Source organism: Vanacampus margaritifer, chromosome 15 (genome assembly GCF_051991255.1).
Source record: "Vanacampus margaritifer isolate UIUO_Vmar chromosome 15, RoL_Vmar_1.0, whole genome shotgun sequence".
Lineage (NCBI taxonomy): Eukaryota > Metazoa > Chordata > Actinopteri > Syngnathiformes > Syngnathidae > Vanacampus > Vanacampus margaritifer.
In genome coordinates, this window is record NC_135446.1 from 20,997,042 (window position 1) to 21,014,027 (window position 16,986).

Below are 16,986 nucleotides of genomic sequence, written 5' to 3' on the forward strand. Positions count from 1 at the left end.
GGGAGTGGATTTTGAAGCGTATCGAGAAAAAAAAAAGAAGTGGATTTTGGCTATGGAAAATGGCTTTGTGAATAAACGCTGACAAGACTGGATACACGTGGCACGTTTTACGTTTGTAATCCCAAAGCAATGTGGGACTATAATGTTTGCGGAGGGGGGATGACGAAACAGAAATCTTTTTGCAATTAATTAAAGAAGCGAATATTAATGCTATTTTCAAAGGAAAACGGCAAAGACACGCTACGGTTTTATCAAGAATTACAAAAGCAAACTCATACCTTCACCGTCGCTTCCTGGTCTTCTTCTTCGTCTTCTTTTAAATTTCTGGTGGATCACATTTCTATGGTGTATAGCGCCACCTACAGCGGCGGAGTCCGCTCTCAATATTTATAAAAGAAGAAACAGAAGGAAATCCGGCATAAGTCGCATGTCCGTGTTGTGCATTTTCAGTAAATTCGCTTAAAAAAAACTCGAAACAATTAGATGAAAACCTGACTATTCACGAGGAGCATGTGGCTCAAATTTTGGCGTCATCTCTTAACTCTTTGACTGCCAAAAACGTTAAATAACATTTCGTAAAATCCTATGGAGGAGTGCCAAAGACGTTAAAAGACGTTTTTTTTTCAAAACAGGTGAAACTAACCATTTTCTATTGTTGATTACTCAAAAATGGAATAAGGTAGAAACAAACTTTTTTTTTTTCTGATGGAAGATGAGTCCAATCTTGTTTTGGCAGTATGTGTGGTTCCATAGTCCAAACACATAATTTTCTATGGACCTTGAAAGATCAGTCAAAATGCTTAAAATCGGCTGGCACCCACGGCGTCCCTTTTCTGAAAACGTCTGGCAGTCAAAGAGTTAAACAAAAAAAGAAAAGAAAGTCTTTTGACTATTGTCATAAAGGACAAAAGTTCGTTTTATGTAAAATAGCAACTTTATTGTTATTTGACTTATTTTATCTTATCATAATTGTTGGCCTTTTATTTTACAGTATTCTGCCTTTAGTCTCTGATCTTTTTGGATTTTTTTTTTCTCCTAACATTTTGACTTCATTCCTGTTTTCACAAAATTGGCTTGTAATTGTTTTGTTTTTTTCTTCCCATGCTATATTACGACTGTGTATATTTTGAAGAAAATCACAGTACTTGGTGCATTGTGCCATTTAACACGATAATGTTAAAAACTTTTTCTACATCACGCATGTGCCACCGATGCCCAGATGAGTCCGAAATGCCCTGACTGTTTAGCACCGATCAGCTTTTATCTTCCCTTTAAAGTAGGAAGTGTGCAGACCCTGCACACTCCACAGTTTCTTTGGGGAGGCTGCAGTTCCGCTTTGGGCCAGAGGTGGCAGTTGCGAGTAAAAAAAAAAAGTGACAAACTGCACAAAGATTCTATAGCAAGATCTTTAGTTCACAGCTTGATGTAGATGATAATTATGAAAATATTCTCGGCCAGTTTGCGTGCATGGAAAATGAACAGTACAACTGTAAGTGCTGGGTTCGAAATAAGCCCGAATAGATTAGTAAAAGAAAAAGGCAGCTTGCATTAGTTTGAACACATATTCAGTGCGTGTTTAAGGGCGTATGTAACAAAGTATTCATTATACTTTGTTGCTTTGCTGAAGAGTTGGGTGACAATCGGCGTCATCAATCCAAAACGAGACGAGCGAATTTCACTCGCATCGATCTCTTCCGCTCGATGGAAGGAAACGTCCGCTAACCTTTGGCTGCTTTCGGGGGCGTTCGAATTTTTCCGCTCGGGAGGCATTAACACAAATTAGCCGCCACCGCCGCTGTCTCCGTATGCGGCGAGTATAAAAGGTGGCGGGGCAGGCTCTGATTTACGGTCGCTAGCGAGCCGGCGACTAATTGAGGCTAGATTTATCCGACAGGTGATTACACGCCTACGGCACGTAAACATGTCACCTTTTTTTTTCAAGAGACGCGTGATCAATACGTGAATCGGTCGCCGGTGGGATCAAATCAGTTGTGTTGTATTTTTTCCATTCTTTTGTCATTCCTGTCTCATTCAATAATTGCTTTATTGAATGGAAATCCCCAATTTTTTATTATTATTATTATATTTAGATAAATTACAAGTAATAACAATATTCATGGAGAAAAAAAAGGTACGTGATGCGTTTTCACAAAATCAGGCTTATGTCTCTACAAATAAAAACTAAGCTATTCATATAGATGTGTAATAGGTGGTGATACCTAAAAAATGGTCAAAGTTAGAGCAATTTTAATGTTGGCAGGTTGAAATCACTCGTTTTGGAAAAAAAAACAACTTTTGTGTTCAACTTTTACCTGGAAAAGGTTGAGCGTTGAACCATTTTACTGGAAAAAGTATGGATGAACACCGTTCAACACTTTGGGTCGCGCCTGACAGGGTTGATATTTCAACACCCCAAATCTTCGACACCCGCGCATTTCCTCAACACCCGCACTTTTGAAAACCTCCGCATTCCTCTGCGGAGGCAACGGCGCAAGTGTTTATTTTCAAAGTAAGCCAACAGATGCCGTTCCGTTCGTGAAAGCTCCAGAAGGCAACGATTGTGTGAGCTCATATGGCGTGCGACCCCCACCACCACCACCACCTCCCTGCCGGGCTTGGCAACTCGGGTGTGTGTGGTTGTCACGGCGACGGGGCCGTGGATACGGGCCGGCCGGGCGGGCGGGCTCGTCATGTCGACGCGGGAGGCGATAATTGTCTTGGCAAAAGCGGCGTCGCAAAGCGAGGTGAAGCCACACTTGCAAAATTGTCCTCCTTTTGCCTTCCGACCCGCCGACCAATCACAACCTGCTTTGCGGCTTCTTCAGCCAATCACAGAGTTGGATGTCATTGGCTAGCTTGAGCCTAGCATATGGTTCCCCCGAAGGCGGCGTTCTCTTCATCGCGGTCATCATCAATAGCAGATCGGCGCCATCTGTCGGAGCTCCAAGGGTGACCCGATTTTGGGGGCTCGGACCCTGGTCCAGTATTCTCAGAGTGCCACTTTGGGGTCATAGCGACCTCAATGTGGCTTTCGGTTTTCGCAAGACCTTTGTCAGAAGTGAAAGCAAAGGTCGATCGAACGCTTCAAAAAAAGTAAGTCGCAAAATATCGTGTCAGCGACGGCGTGTAAACCTTCACTGCAAATATGACGAGCCATTTGGTGTAAATGTAAAAATGTGTCCAAACGCTTGGCAAAGTGCCTCCTGGTGGATTTGGTGACGCTGAAGTTGGGCCAATAAAATCCGGCGACCGTTCCTCAGTCTGTCACATTCCGGCGTCTTTCTTCCTTGGGCGCTCGAACAAACATGTCATCGTCTCCTTTCTTCCCCAGCAACAAAAAGTGATGAGAAACAATGGCTTCCTTCTCCAGGATGCTAATTTTCCATTCTAATTGCGTCAAAGCGCTTTTTTTTTCCTTCCCCTTTTCACATGTGAGAACCGCGTACGTGTGAGGGTGTTGATTAGACGGGGTAAAAATACGGCATGTAGGATTTTTATGCTAATTAGCCTTTAAACCTGCCTCACGTCAGCCGGCCTCTCTAATTAGCATCTTTATTTTTTGCCGTCAGTCAGGATGGCGCAAGGAGGCGCAGCCGCGTGAATCCCACTTTTTTTTTTTTTTGCTAGCTTTGCCGTCGGTTTGCCGCCAATTCCGCCGCCAATTCCGTTCTCTCTTCGCATCTTTCCGCCGCCGCTCGTCTGTCATCTTGCCGTTTTTTTCACGTCTTGGTGCGTCCATCTGCTTCACGCATCTGCGTCCCCCCCCCACACCAATTAGCGGCAAATATTCTCCTCATCCGCCGGACGATAGATTAGGTACACACAAGCTCTCATTTTGTGTGGCTGTGAGCAGGGGCGGATTTAAGCCATTTTTCGAGTGAAAAGACAGATGCATATATTTGAACTATATCGTATCGGTGCTTTCCGGCTCACTTAAAACTTAAAACACTCAACACTGACTTTTTCCATATATATTTTTGTTCTGTTGTTTGTGTATATGAAGGAACAAACTTTGTGTTGGAGTCAAGCAAGCATGTTTTGTTGTTGATTTTCCGTTTTGGTTTTAATTTTACGCGCGACTTCATCACTTTCCGCATGTGTTTTTAAACGTCGCCAGCCTATAACAATTACACGCAATTATGCTCATCCGCGCCGAAAACAAATTTCATTGTTTGCGCGGAGCGGCGACGTGGGCGGGGGGGTGCCTGTTGGGACTGAGAGAAGATGGGTCGCCGTTTCTTCGGCCGGGCTCACCTTGAAACCACTCGAGCCGCAAATTGACAGGCCGGGAGCTGGACGGCTTTTAGACGCCTGCAGATTAAAAAAAAAAAACAACAACAAAAAGTGCAGCCCACACATGAAGTGGTGACGGCTGGTTGCCACGGCAACCGCCTTTACCGTCTGGAGCGGTCGCATTGGCAAGCCAGGTGACTCGCAAAAAAAAGTTGCAGCTTCACGCTTGTTTCTTGCTTTGTCAAAAAATAAATAAATAAATATATATACTGGGGACCAATCGGTTGTTTGTGTGTCCTGCAAATAACTGGTGACCAGTCCCACCTCATAGCCAAGTAAATTTCCGCATTTCCTTCATGACGCCAATCGCTACAGACAATGACTGGACATATATTGGTAGGTTTTTTTTTTGCACAGGGTAATTGAAACTCCAGAGAATTCCACCGCCGCCCCTTTTTTATCAATGTTTGGGTGGCGGGTGGAAATGAGCGGCCGCAGTAGCATAATTGCGCAAACAGCTGACAAAAAGTGTGAGATCTTCCAAATGAGTAAAACCCCGGAGAGACGGCGCCGTTCACGTGGCGACCCATCATCATGGCACTTCCCCGCCGCACCAACATGCCGTCGGACGCTTACGCTTTAGGAGTTCTCCGGAAGCCGCGATGCAAACAGACGGCCAAGCGCTGCGGCGAAATCCTGTTGCTGCAGGCCTCACAAACAAATGGACGCAATCTCTGGAGGACCAATTAAAGGAGACAAATGGAGTAGTTTCCCCCGCAAAAAACCTTTCACACGGTGCAACCATTTGTCTGTTTTGAGGGGGCGCTCCAGTTTCATCTTCCCCCTGCTCCCTCCGCTGGGGGGTGACGACAAGAAAGGCTTTCGTGAATGTGATGCTAGGGTGTTGCGACGAGGTTAGTGGCTTCAACTGGCGGAATCCGCTGTTTTCACTGCTGGATGCAGCACTTCATCAACAAGCCAATTTTATTTCGCTTATGTCCCTACACCCTTTTTCCTTCCTTCCTCGCTGTATGTAATAATTGCCCAACTTAAAGTAGAGTCACCTGTGATATACCTTATGTAACAATAAACAGCATTGAATCGATGTATCACTTTGTTTGTAAATTATTAAAATGTCATTTTGACATCACATGCCCCCGTAAAGGTCTGAAACAATGGAGGAGTGCATGTTTACACGCACGCGCGAGCGTGTCAGGGCGTCAGCAAAGGTGGAAATAAAAAGCAAAGTAGAGGACAAGCTGCGAAGTGAAAGCGGCACCATCGATTTTCCTCACTTGGCCGTCAAGCGGATAAAAGGAGGCCAACAAAAGAGTCGGGCGGGACACCCGCCGACCGCCGCCGCGCTCTCGCCGGGCCCCGCCGCGCTAAAAGCAACCCCGCCGACCCCCACCGCCAGCCCAGCACTTAGGTCATCGCCGCGCTTTTGTTTGGGGGAGAAAAAAGCAGCCTGGACTCTGGAAATAGGACAACTTCATCTTGCGCAAGACCAGGACACGTTGAGGTGGTAAAGCAGCATGTGGCTGGTCAGCCAACAGTTTTTTTTTTTATTTTTTTATTGTCCTTAAATGATCCCGTTTCACTTCACAGTGGTTGGAAAATGATCTGTTTGCTACAAATAATGTGCAGTTGAATTTGACTCACGGCCAAGCTCATAACTCAATCGACTCGTTTATCAAATCAGTTCATCCCCCAAAAACACACAAAAAGTCAATATTGACTTGAAAAAAAGCCATGAATATACGGGGGACTGGATACAAAAAAAAATACATAGATAAGCAAAATGATGAGGGATCCGGTCAGGAAAAACAAGTAAGTAGGGAATCGCGTAAAAAAAAGAAGAAGAAGAAAAATAAGCAAATTGAAAAAGAGATTTTACATTTTAAAGCATGAACAATTTTATTATACTATATGAAACAAGTTATTTTACATCAGCATTAAAAAAAAATAATAATTTTTAATCCGACAAGTCAACATTCCTAAAATTCGTTTCACATTTTGGAGCATCAAAGATTTGAATATGAAAAGAAGAGGCACTTAAATAAAATGAGCTCATGTACAAATGCCAAGATGCAAATGTAGCATTTGTGCTGTTAAAATAAGCGTCGATTCGCATGACATTTTTGCTCAACCTATTGACGCACTTGATTGAATTAGCAGCAGCAGCAGCAGCTCGTTACCAAACGTGTCTTCATTAAATACAAAACATGTCGGCCGTTAGCTATCACAAGTAATTAGGTGCTTCTAGTTGTTGTCTGGGGGGGGGGGGGGGGCAAGCGGGGCTGGGTGGGTTGCGCCCATCTGCCAGACGCAAACAGGTGGGCCCATCTTGCTGCGGTGATGGTAGCGGCCGCTAAACGTTTTCACCACTGTCAGGGAAAAAGCCAAGTTTCACTTTTTTCTTTGTGACTTATGAGTTTTTTTTTTTTATTTGAGTAATGAGCCGTCGCCTGGTCTATTTCCCCCCCCAAGTATTGATAAGCAAAATTAGAATTGTGAGCGAGCTTCAGAAGGGGAGTGAAAGAAAATATTGAAAAAGACAGTGAAACACAAAATGAATACTCTCACAAGGAACATGAGCCAGAAAAAACTAAACCCCAAATTTTTATTACATTTTGTTAAATTAACTTGTTCTCACAAGTAAATGTTTAAAGATCCCTTTTTGCTTGAAAAAGAAATTGTTAAAAAAAAAAAATCTGTAAAAATATATGACTTGCTTGAAAGAATTTTTTTTCTTGCGCAATTTTTTTTCTAAAATCTTTTCAACATTAATTTTTATCTGAACCTTTTTCACTTTTTTTTTTTTTAACGATTTCCGAGAAATATATATATTTCACTCCCAATAAGTTAGCAAGAAAATAAAATAGAAGTTACCCTTTTTTTTTTAAGATACATTTATTTTTGTTGGAAACAAAAAAAAAAAAAACATTTTGAATTGCTTCTAGGAAAAAAATTCTCCAAAACTATAAAGGTTCCTCAAAACAATATTTTCTTCCAAATAAAATAAACTGAAATTGAATGGTGGGGTGGTTGGTTGGTGGATAAAGACATTAGAAAAGTGCCCTAAAAAACTTTTTCTTGGAAGAACTAAAAAAAATTCTTGAAAATGTTTCTAAACCAAACAAAAAAAAAACCTTTCAAAATAACTCAATAAAATGGATCAATAAACAATTTAAGTTGCAAGTTGTTTGATTACTCCTGGCCACGGTTGAGGACGAGATCATCGTTAAGGGGGATTTCACTGACGTCATTGATGTTTTGAGTAACACCGAGTTACTTGGGTCAAGCGCGCAGGTTTGGTGGCTAATTAAATCAAGACTGTCATCAGCGAGCGCTGGGAAGCGTGAGTGCATTTATTTTTTTTTTTGCTCTGTGGATGAAACGGTAAGTCAAGGCCAGACGGTGGCGGTGGCAGCAAGCGACAGACACCGCTGACTGACTGACTGACGGACTTCATTTGTGCTGACACGGAGCCTCCACCCGGCGAAGGCGTCAATACCGAAGTTTGGATGGGAGAAGACGTAAAAACAACCCGAGAGTGACGGCGTCGTCGCGTCACCTTCGTGTAATTGACCATTCAATCTTGAGACTGCAGCGCGCTGGACATTTATTTTGGCGCTCCCTCAGCTAGCCTATTAGCTCGCATTAGCTTAGCATAACTGTGGTCGCCAAACCTTGGAAAAGGTTCAGATTAGATGTATTCGTCCTCAACTTGCCTTTGTGAATGTTTATTGGTACCAGTTGGTTTTGTGCAAATTGGAGGTGACAGAACCCCCCCCCCCCAACCCCCCCTTCCCATTTTCCGCTGCCCACCTCGAGCCCCCCCCTTGTCCAAACACACACAAATTGTCACACACATACGTCCCCCATCTTTTCCTGTCGCGTCCAATCGGTCAGTCAACAAAGCAGCAGGAGATGACAGGTTCCGGGGGTGATCCACTCCACAAATAAACATCACAGCCACGAGGGGGGAGTCGCTCCAGCTTGCGTAGAACTGCCGAGGTCCGCTTTACGTTCAAAGTAGGATTTATTAATTTTTTTTTTCCTCAGGAATGGTCGCGTCAAGAGGGGACAAGCGATCTGTTCTTGGGGCTGGGAAATGTCAACACGGATCTTCTCGGAAAGGTTACTCTGAGAGGAGCAAGAAGAATACGACTTAAATAGAACCAATAAAAAAAAAAGTGGAAATTCTCAATGTCGAGGCAACATGGGATACGTGTGTGTATATACACACAACTAAAAAAAAAAATTTTTTAAATTAATTCAGTTCAGTGTCTTGCTCAAGGGGTGAGCATCAAACCCACAACCTCACGGATGAGAGACGGCCACTCTACCACTGAGCCACGCCGCCCCTTAAAAAGAATGCATTTGTTGAAACATGTTTGTGTACAGTACACTTCAGAAGTGACCTTTCGACTCTGGGGTTCATATCAGGTCATTCTACAGTAGAATTTCCACCTTTCGGGGTCACTAACCCCAAAATAAACGGTTTCATCTTTGCCCTCTGCACCAATACAAGAAGATGTTAAAAGTCAACTGTGCGGCCTTCTGGGCCCGCTGCTATGTTGGAATCCAGTAGTGATTTTTGTGTTTGTGTTTTGCTTCCTCCCATCTATTTTTAGAAGTCCCAACCCAGTGCAAAATTCCTGAGAAGTTAAGCAGAGTCAAGCCTCGGAATGTGCTGCAAAAACAACCCCCCCCCCCCCCCCCCCACCCTCAAACAGTTTCCATCTTATGGTGAAGGTGAGTGTTTAGGATGTTGGAAGTTGAAACATGCTGCCCCCTGCTGCACTGGAGGGCAATATAACACGAGACGTGATTGACTAACACTGACCTGAACCAAAACGAGGACAAACCTCGGTTGTGTTTGCGTTCTTCCACCAGACTCGTCGTCTTTATCTGCCTCCTCTTGGTCTTTCTTTTTCCTTGCTCTTCTTCTACGTGGACTCCCCCGAGCATCAGGTCAAATGATGGCGCTCATGACTGTACTCAGCAGCCAGCGTTTTTTTTTTTTTTTCTCAGCGACACATTTTGATGAAATTAGTTGCCATAATTGGACGCGGACTGAATGGTTCTTGGAAAACGTCATTAAAAAAAAAAAAAAAGCATCACCGGTGCACAGATCAGCCACCCACACGGGAACTCCCACATCCACCCGCCCCCCCCCACCCGACCCCACCATCCCTCCATCGCTGCCGCCTCCGCTGAGCATTAGATGAGTACGTTTCTCTAATTGCTTTCTTCAGGGAGAGAATTAGCTTGAGCCGCCCTGAGTGCTCCCACATCTGATGCATAAAGAACAGGCGGCAAGCGCATTTAATCGCAATCCCGTTCACTCCTCGCGCCCTTTTCCAGCAGACAAACCTGCGCCATATTCTCATGCTTACCTCGTTGGGGCAGAAGACAGGCAAGTTCATCGTTTGAGAATAATCCACCAAATATATGAAAGCTTGTTTGGCCGCATTCCGTTCACTTCCCACCACACACATGACGATTTTTTTTTTTATTGTAAATATTGAACTGGTTCATTATTTAAGATTTGGTTTTGGACCCACTTGTCGGGACGAATCCACTCTTGACACAGCTCACACGTAATCGTATGAATATAATGTGAACATAAAATTGTCAGGTGTTTGATGTCCCTGGTTGGGAGGGGACAAAATGGTGACAGAAATAGCCCGATTGTCTTAATGCGTGTACCCGCCTTACCGTAAAGGCTTCAGTATGCTACGGAAGAAATAGCCCGAGTGTGACCGTATGCGTTTTCGTCGACGAATGAAGACAAAACGAAAATGTACTTCACTTCATAAAAGTTGACTAAAAAAAAAAAAAAAAAAAAAAAAAAATAGAAAAAAAAAAAAAAAAAGGGAGAACAATGATGATGACATTTCAAATGATCAATACTGAGATCTCCCAAAAAAAAAAAAAATTGACTAAAATCTACGGACATTTTAGCTTATGAACAAAACCGAGACAAAAATGATATGGCCGTGTAAAATCTCGTCTGTGCGCCCCCTTTCAAATCTGAAGCAAACTGCAGTGCGCGGGTGTTCCTATTGAACTGTCCGCCAAGTGTTGACCTTGACTTGGACAAACTTGGTCAAGTGGCTCATATTGGCCTGAAATCCCCACAATGGATTTAGTGTAAGCGTGAGTGTGTGTGCGTGCGTGTGTGTTTGTTTTTAATAACATGCCAGTTGACAGGGCCGCATCGTGGCAGGGATGAGAGGGCGGCGTCGTCCCTCTGTCTCGCCAAGCTCGCGGCTTTACGAGCCGCGCGCACGCGCGCACGCACGCAATCACATATTGACTGTTGGCATTTATTCTTATTACTTTATGTAAGATGTCATTTCATTTCCCCGGAGGAAATCCTCAGCTGACCTTGACTTTGGTCTTTGAAGGCGCTTTAAAGAAAAACAAACAAACAAACAAACAAACACTTGACTTGAGCTCATCTTCTGCAGCTATCGCGACAGCAAATATATTTGGGATTTTATATTTAATGTGGCCTACCAAACAGAATTATGGGGTTTATATATTTTTATTCCTTTTTTTTTTTTTTTACATGTATTTGCACTTTAAAAAAATAACATATTTTTAGTCTAGTATTTTTTTGCCTAATATAAGACCCATTATTTCTATAGCGTACATGCATTTATTTTTTTTTTAATGTTGTTTTTGATACCAAATATTAAACTATTAAAAATATATTTAATCATATGCATGTCATCTTATACTTGTTTTAGCAGATATTTATTTATAATGACATTTTTTTATTTGTATTGTTTTATTATTTTTATGTAGAAACCAGACACGATTATATTTAATTTATTTTGAATTGCATTTTTGTAAAGTTTTTATTAAGTTTTCAATTTTTTTTTAAAGCCAATCAAGCTTACATAAATTTAAGATCGAATGGATCCTCAAAACACTTTAATTTTTTTTTTTTATATTTAAGCTGCTCAACACACACACACAAAAAAAAATCGAATCGCTACTGCCACCTGTGGCCAAAGAATGAAACTGCACACACCCTTCTTCACGTACACAATGTGTACATGACCCGAAATCTACTAATTAGAAGATGTTCCAGATATTTTGAAGATATTTTGGGGCAAATTATTACAAAGAGCATCTTTAAATACATATTAGTGTATTTCCTATACATACATATTATCTTAAAATTTTTTTTTTTTTAAATTTCATTAAAAAAAAAAAAATAATAATTAAAAATTAAATCTCATACATTTAATTGAGCGTCAAACACATCATCTTAGCCATATGTTGCCAGGCATTGTATTTTATACATATTTTATATTCAATTGAGCCCCTTAATCATGCCATCCAGCAGGGTATTTGTAATTGTACATTTCATATTTAATATCTCCTCATAAACAGGTCATCTTGTGCGTATATTAGCATGTTCAATTTTCATTCGACATCAGCCCTTGCTGGACGGCCTCCGCCTGCTTGTGTAATATGATTATTAATTGTAATTCTTTTTGAATGCGACGCAGCGGGCCTCCCTCTCACTGCAAAGCGATTCCGGGGGGACTCGACGGCGCGTCACCACGCGTGATCATCCGTGCGTGATCATCCGTGCGTGCGTGCGTGCGCGTGTGCGTCACGCAGTAATGAAGCAGCGTTTGACGAGCCTTTCTTCAACTCGCTGGATGCTGTAAATCTCCTCCCTAATCTTTCTTATGTTTCTCATCAAACGCCAACGGTAAGCAACCCAAATCACCCCCCCCCGCCCCATCAACTAATTAAGCAAATCTAGGGGCCGCCCAATCAAAAGGCAACTAAAGGGGTCATTTGGCGGTAAACGCGCCAGGACCGGTTGCTTGGAAAAAGACGCTTTGACGGGCGGTGGAGGGGATTTTTCGTCTTGTCTTTGTTTAGTTTTTTTTGTAGATGACTTTGTTCAGACTTCTCATTGGCTGACATGGCCATCACCCTCAGGCCTTCATTTTGTAACATGTTTTTTTTTTTCAACAGTATTGTACCGTATAGAAATGTAACCTTTGTCTCTCACATTTCACCTTCTCATCGCCGGCAACACAGAAAATAAATGCGAGCACAAAACATGACTCGTTTTCTACACTATATGTGACTGCATGTGGCTTTCTTTTTTTTTTTTTTTTGGGGGGGGAGAGCTCAGTATTGATCATTTGACATGTCATCATCATTGTTCTCCCTTTTTTTTTAATTTTTAAATTTTTAATTATTTTTTTTTTGGTATGTGTGTGTGTGTGCGTGTGCGTGCGTGCGTGCGTGCGTGTAAAAAAAATAAAAAATAAAAAATTCCCATACCGTTCACCTAAACCGAACACTTCAAAATCCAGCCAGAGTCGTGGGGCATGTGGCTTTCTTGGCTCGGGCCTGGTGAGTGATGTGGGTGGCAGCAAATAAGTGTGATTGGCTGTTGTTAGCCAGTTTGCATGTTGAGTGACTGGAAATCAGTTTAAGGTTAACTGCAATGCTTCGACTTTTAAATCGATTAGTACTTTGAATGTAATATAAATGTTTGTATTAGCATGATTTTTGAATCGTGCATACCACATTTTACATCGAAGCATTTGCTATATTGCAGTGTAAATTTATCCATTATTTTAATAATTTTGGGGGGCAGAATAAGCATTTTTTTTTTTTTTGCCTGAAACCACCCCCAAAAATCTATTTCAAGAAATAAATTCCATAGTGTACATTAGCTGAGCCAACAGAAAAGTGACCAAAAACAAATCCCCCCCAACCTTGGTAAGTTTTGTACAAAACAGCTAAAATGGTTTGAAAAAAATGTCCACAAGTTAATTTTAAGGGTTACAGCGCAACCTGTTGCTCTGGCATGCTCCGGACAGCATGTTCAGGTCGCCGCCATATTTGTGCTTACGCATCGGAAGAGATCGGTACAGTGGCGGGAAAAAGGTTCGATGAAGCGGCGATTACAATGTCAAATCTGATCGCCAAATCAAACACGTTTTGACCAAAACAGCCTATCCCAAATTGCGTCCTGGTGAAGCAGCATGTGGCTCACGGTTCCAAATTATTTCGAAAGATTCTTGAAACCCATCGTCCCCATCCACTGCTTGCGTATGCCCACGTTTGATTTTTGAATTTGCGCCTCAGATCGGTAAAGGTTGGGAACCAGTTTGGTTTGCGTGTCCTTGCTGAGTGGGCCAATGCACCGGCTCTGCTCGCTCCCTGTTTAATAAAAACAAGATGGCTGCACCGCGTGCGACTTTAATATTATGAGCGCGTGTCTTTTAATATGAATAGCAACATGCGGAGGGGAATGAATTCACGGGCGAGCGGCGGCTGTGGCATTATTGGCGGCGTTTGACTGGCAGCCTCCATAAGCTTTGCTCGGGATATAATAAAAAAAATCCTTGTGAGAGGCGGCAAATAAAAACAACGGGATAAAGGTGCATCGCACCACCAGCGGGTTCCTGGAAGAAAAAAAAAATTACCCTTCACGCCCCCGCCGTCTTTGAGCTCTTTTTCTGCTCTGATTATCTCGCTGCTGCTTCTTCTTCTTCGTCGTCGTCATCGTCGTCTTCATCTGCATCCTTATTCCGTCGTACCTTTTCATCATGTCGACCCTCCCGGCACCCGTCGTTCCGTCCCCGGGGGGGACTTGGACTTTCATCCCGCAAAAAAAAAAAAAAAAAGAGAAACGCCCCCTCAGACACATTTGATCATGTTTTCTCCCTCGCGCTTAGCGGGTGACACGGCTTCCACACGGATGTTGGCGCTTTAATTATTACCATCGCTGAGGTGCCAGGACTCCATTGAAACGTCTTCCTTCCATCCTTCCTTTCATCCTTTTGACTTTCCGTCTTGGAAGGATTTACAGTGACCCACCTTGGATATAACGAGACCAAATAAGAAAGAAAATGTTCTCAAACATGACATGTATAACAAAAGGCATTTTATTTTTAAAAGCAAAATGCTCAAAAGTCACCTAGCTTAATGCTACCATAATGTGAAATGCTGTAAATGCTAACAGAAATTAGCAATGAGTTAGACGTTGTGAGTTGAGACTAACTAAAGTCTGCTAGCTTAATACTAACATATCATATCATAGATGGGCTAGCATAAATGATCGATTGCATATTTGAACGCCAAAATGCAACATCAAAAGTCAAAAGCAACCATTCACACTCGCGCTCGATACGTAAGGACAATTGAGTTTTGAAATCTGTTTAGAACTGTGGATAAATTCGCTTTTTTTCAATGTCGCCCTGGTTGATCTCTTTTGATCTGCTTCCACTTGCTAGCCGTTTTTGTAATAACCATTTCAGCAGCATTAAAAAAAATATATAAATACATCTTTGGGACACTTAAAACATTTAAAATGGAACGTTTTAGTACGTTTTTCGGCGCCAACTGGCGGTGTTTAAGGAAGGACTGGCTGACTCCAAATGAAAGTATCAGGACATGAGAGTGCGTGTTTGTGTCTACAGATGTAAAATGTGAAAGGAAAGTCAAGTATTGTTGAGTGTTTGTTCTTGGCTCGAGATCCTTTAATAATGCAGGTGAGCTTGAGAAGTGTGTGCGCGTGTCACATCCTCGGCACGCTTTAATTAAATTGCACACACACACACACACACTCGCACCTTTCGTAATAATCGAGCCTCCATCTCGGCAAAGTGGGTCACGGGAACAAAGAGCATAGGCGTCTTGTGATGTGTCATTAGGCTTTCTGGATTCCATCAAACGCAGCGCAATTCAGGAACCAAATCCCGCCGTACAACTCCCGGGCCGGGAGAATCATTTGGCGTCCGTAAAAAGGTTATTAACGCTCCGCCCGGGATGGCAAACGAGCCCCTCGGAGTTTAACATCCACATTGGCGAGGTTTTTGAATCTATATTCATTAAGAAATGCTAATAAGTGCAATCAGCTGGCACACAAAGGAGGATTCCTCAATCAAGCGTTTGCATTCAGGCCGACTAACGTCCCCCTTTTATTGTGATTGTCGAGAACGCGTGTTCAAGTGCGCTAGCAACACAATGAATGGGCGTCGCGCGACGATGTGTTGCATAAACACGCAGCGTGAACAATTATGACAAGAAAATACGTCAAGTGAAGTGGCTGGATTGTTGCTTAAAATTAGCATGAGGACTTTTGTCAACCTATGTGACGGGCCTTCCTCGTTGCGTGCTGAGGATTTTGGCCAAGCGATTTGACAAAATGGAGTTTTTCGGCAAGAGTGAAAAAAAATGATTTCTTGACAGTCGTGACGTGTTTTTGCGTTTTAATAAAAGGACAATAACAATAAGGTAAACTCGTATGGTAAGTTTGGATATCTGCTGCCGTGTCGTGCCTCAGTTGGGCTTAAGGACTTTGTCACCTCCATCAGGGACATCCGTTCAGGACAGCACCGGCTCAGTGGCCTAGTGGTACAGTGTCCGCCCTGAGACTGGGAGGCCGTGGGTTCAATTCCCGGCCGGGGTCATACCAAAGACGATAAAAATGGGACCCATTGCCGCTCTGCTTGACACTCAGCATTACGGGTTGGAATTCCCGAGCGCGGCGGCGGCTGCTGCTGCTGCTCACCGCTCCCTCAAGGGATGGGTCAAATGCGGAGAATGAATTTGGCCCCACTTAGGTGGGTGTGACAATCAGTGAATCTTATCTTATCTTATCTTACATGATTTCTCTATTTGGTACACAAACCCCGTGACCTCCTTTAGGGATTCTGTGTAGTCCATTTGAGACATTTTGAGTCTGTTCAGAGTCTTAAGGTTCTTTTTTTTTTTGCACTAATCAGGACGTTGTTGCCTACCTCCGTCCCCATTAGTGCCATTTTGACTTCCTCCAGGAACATAATGTTTTTCGTTCAGGACAATGAGACCTCCGTCTGGGATATTGTTATCGCCAATAAATAAATTTTGGATGTTTGCCGGTGATATCATGACCTTTGTTATAGACGAAGTCTTTTTTTTTTTTAGAGACCGTGACTTCCATTAGAGACATTTTTGTTTCTGTTAGGTTGGCAGGGACGCTCATCTTTCATTAGGTGGCCTCCATTTGGGACATTGTGACTTCCATTCAGGACAGTTTTTTTCTCAGCTTGGCTTGCTGTCTTCTCCACTAGGGACATTGCGGCTCACATCTTATGTCTTCTGTTTGCGACAATGTTAGCTTAATGTGGGACATTTTGACCTCCTTTTGGGATGTTGTGTAGTCAGTTTGAAACTGTCTGGGGACTTTGGGTTCTTTGCTCGGGGTGTTATGTTTCTCTTTCACGATGTTGAGACCTTCATCGACATTGCTACCTACCTACCTACCTTCTCCAATTGCGACATTGGAGGTAGCAGTCTTGTCCATTCACGGCAACGGCACCTTCAGAGACCGCGTCCTCCTTTACAGATGTTGCAACCTCTGTTCGGGATCACGTGTTCTTTATTCAGGACTTTGTCCAGTCTGTAGCCTCACGTTGCACCGCCAGAGAAGATGTACAGCACCGATAGTAACGTCTCGGATGAAGACGTTTCCAGGAGGGTAAATCCTAAGGTGCGCGCGAGGCGTCTAAAGCTGCCCGGGGGGCCTCGGAAGGCTCCATCAATTCTGCCGTTCACGCGATCTCACCCAGAGAAACAAGTTTCCCGCGCCATAATCAGGTAGAGTGCGCAATAAGCCTCGGGAATCCTCCGCGCGTTTGGCCCCTCAGCCGGCAGATTCATTTCACAATGCACCTGAGCTCAGCCAGGGGCTCGCATCCAATCCATCTG

At 43.1% G+C, this 16,986-nt stretch overlaps 1 long non-coding RNA gene across 1 annotated transcript in view; it reads left to right on the top strand.

The window, feature by feature from the left end:
• The window catches only part of LOC144034962 (uncharacterized), a 36,693-nt gene extending 27,737 nt beyond the window's left edge, over positions 1-8,956 (top strand). Inside the window, exon 3 of the long non-coding RNA XR_013288330.1 lies at positions 8,874-8,956. This is a non-coding gene — a long non-coding RNA (uncharacterized LOC144034962). The remainder of the gene's footprint in view (positions 1-8,873) is intronic.
• Positions 8,957-16,986: the final 8,030 nt, after the last annotated feature.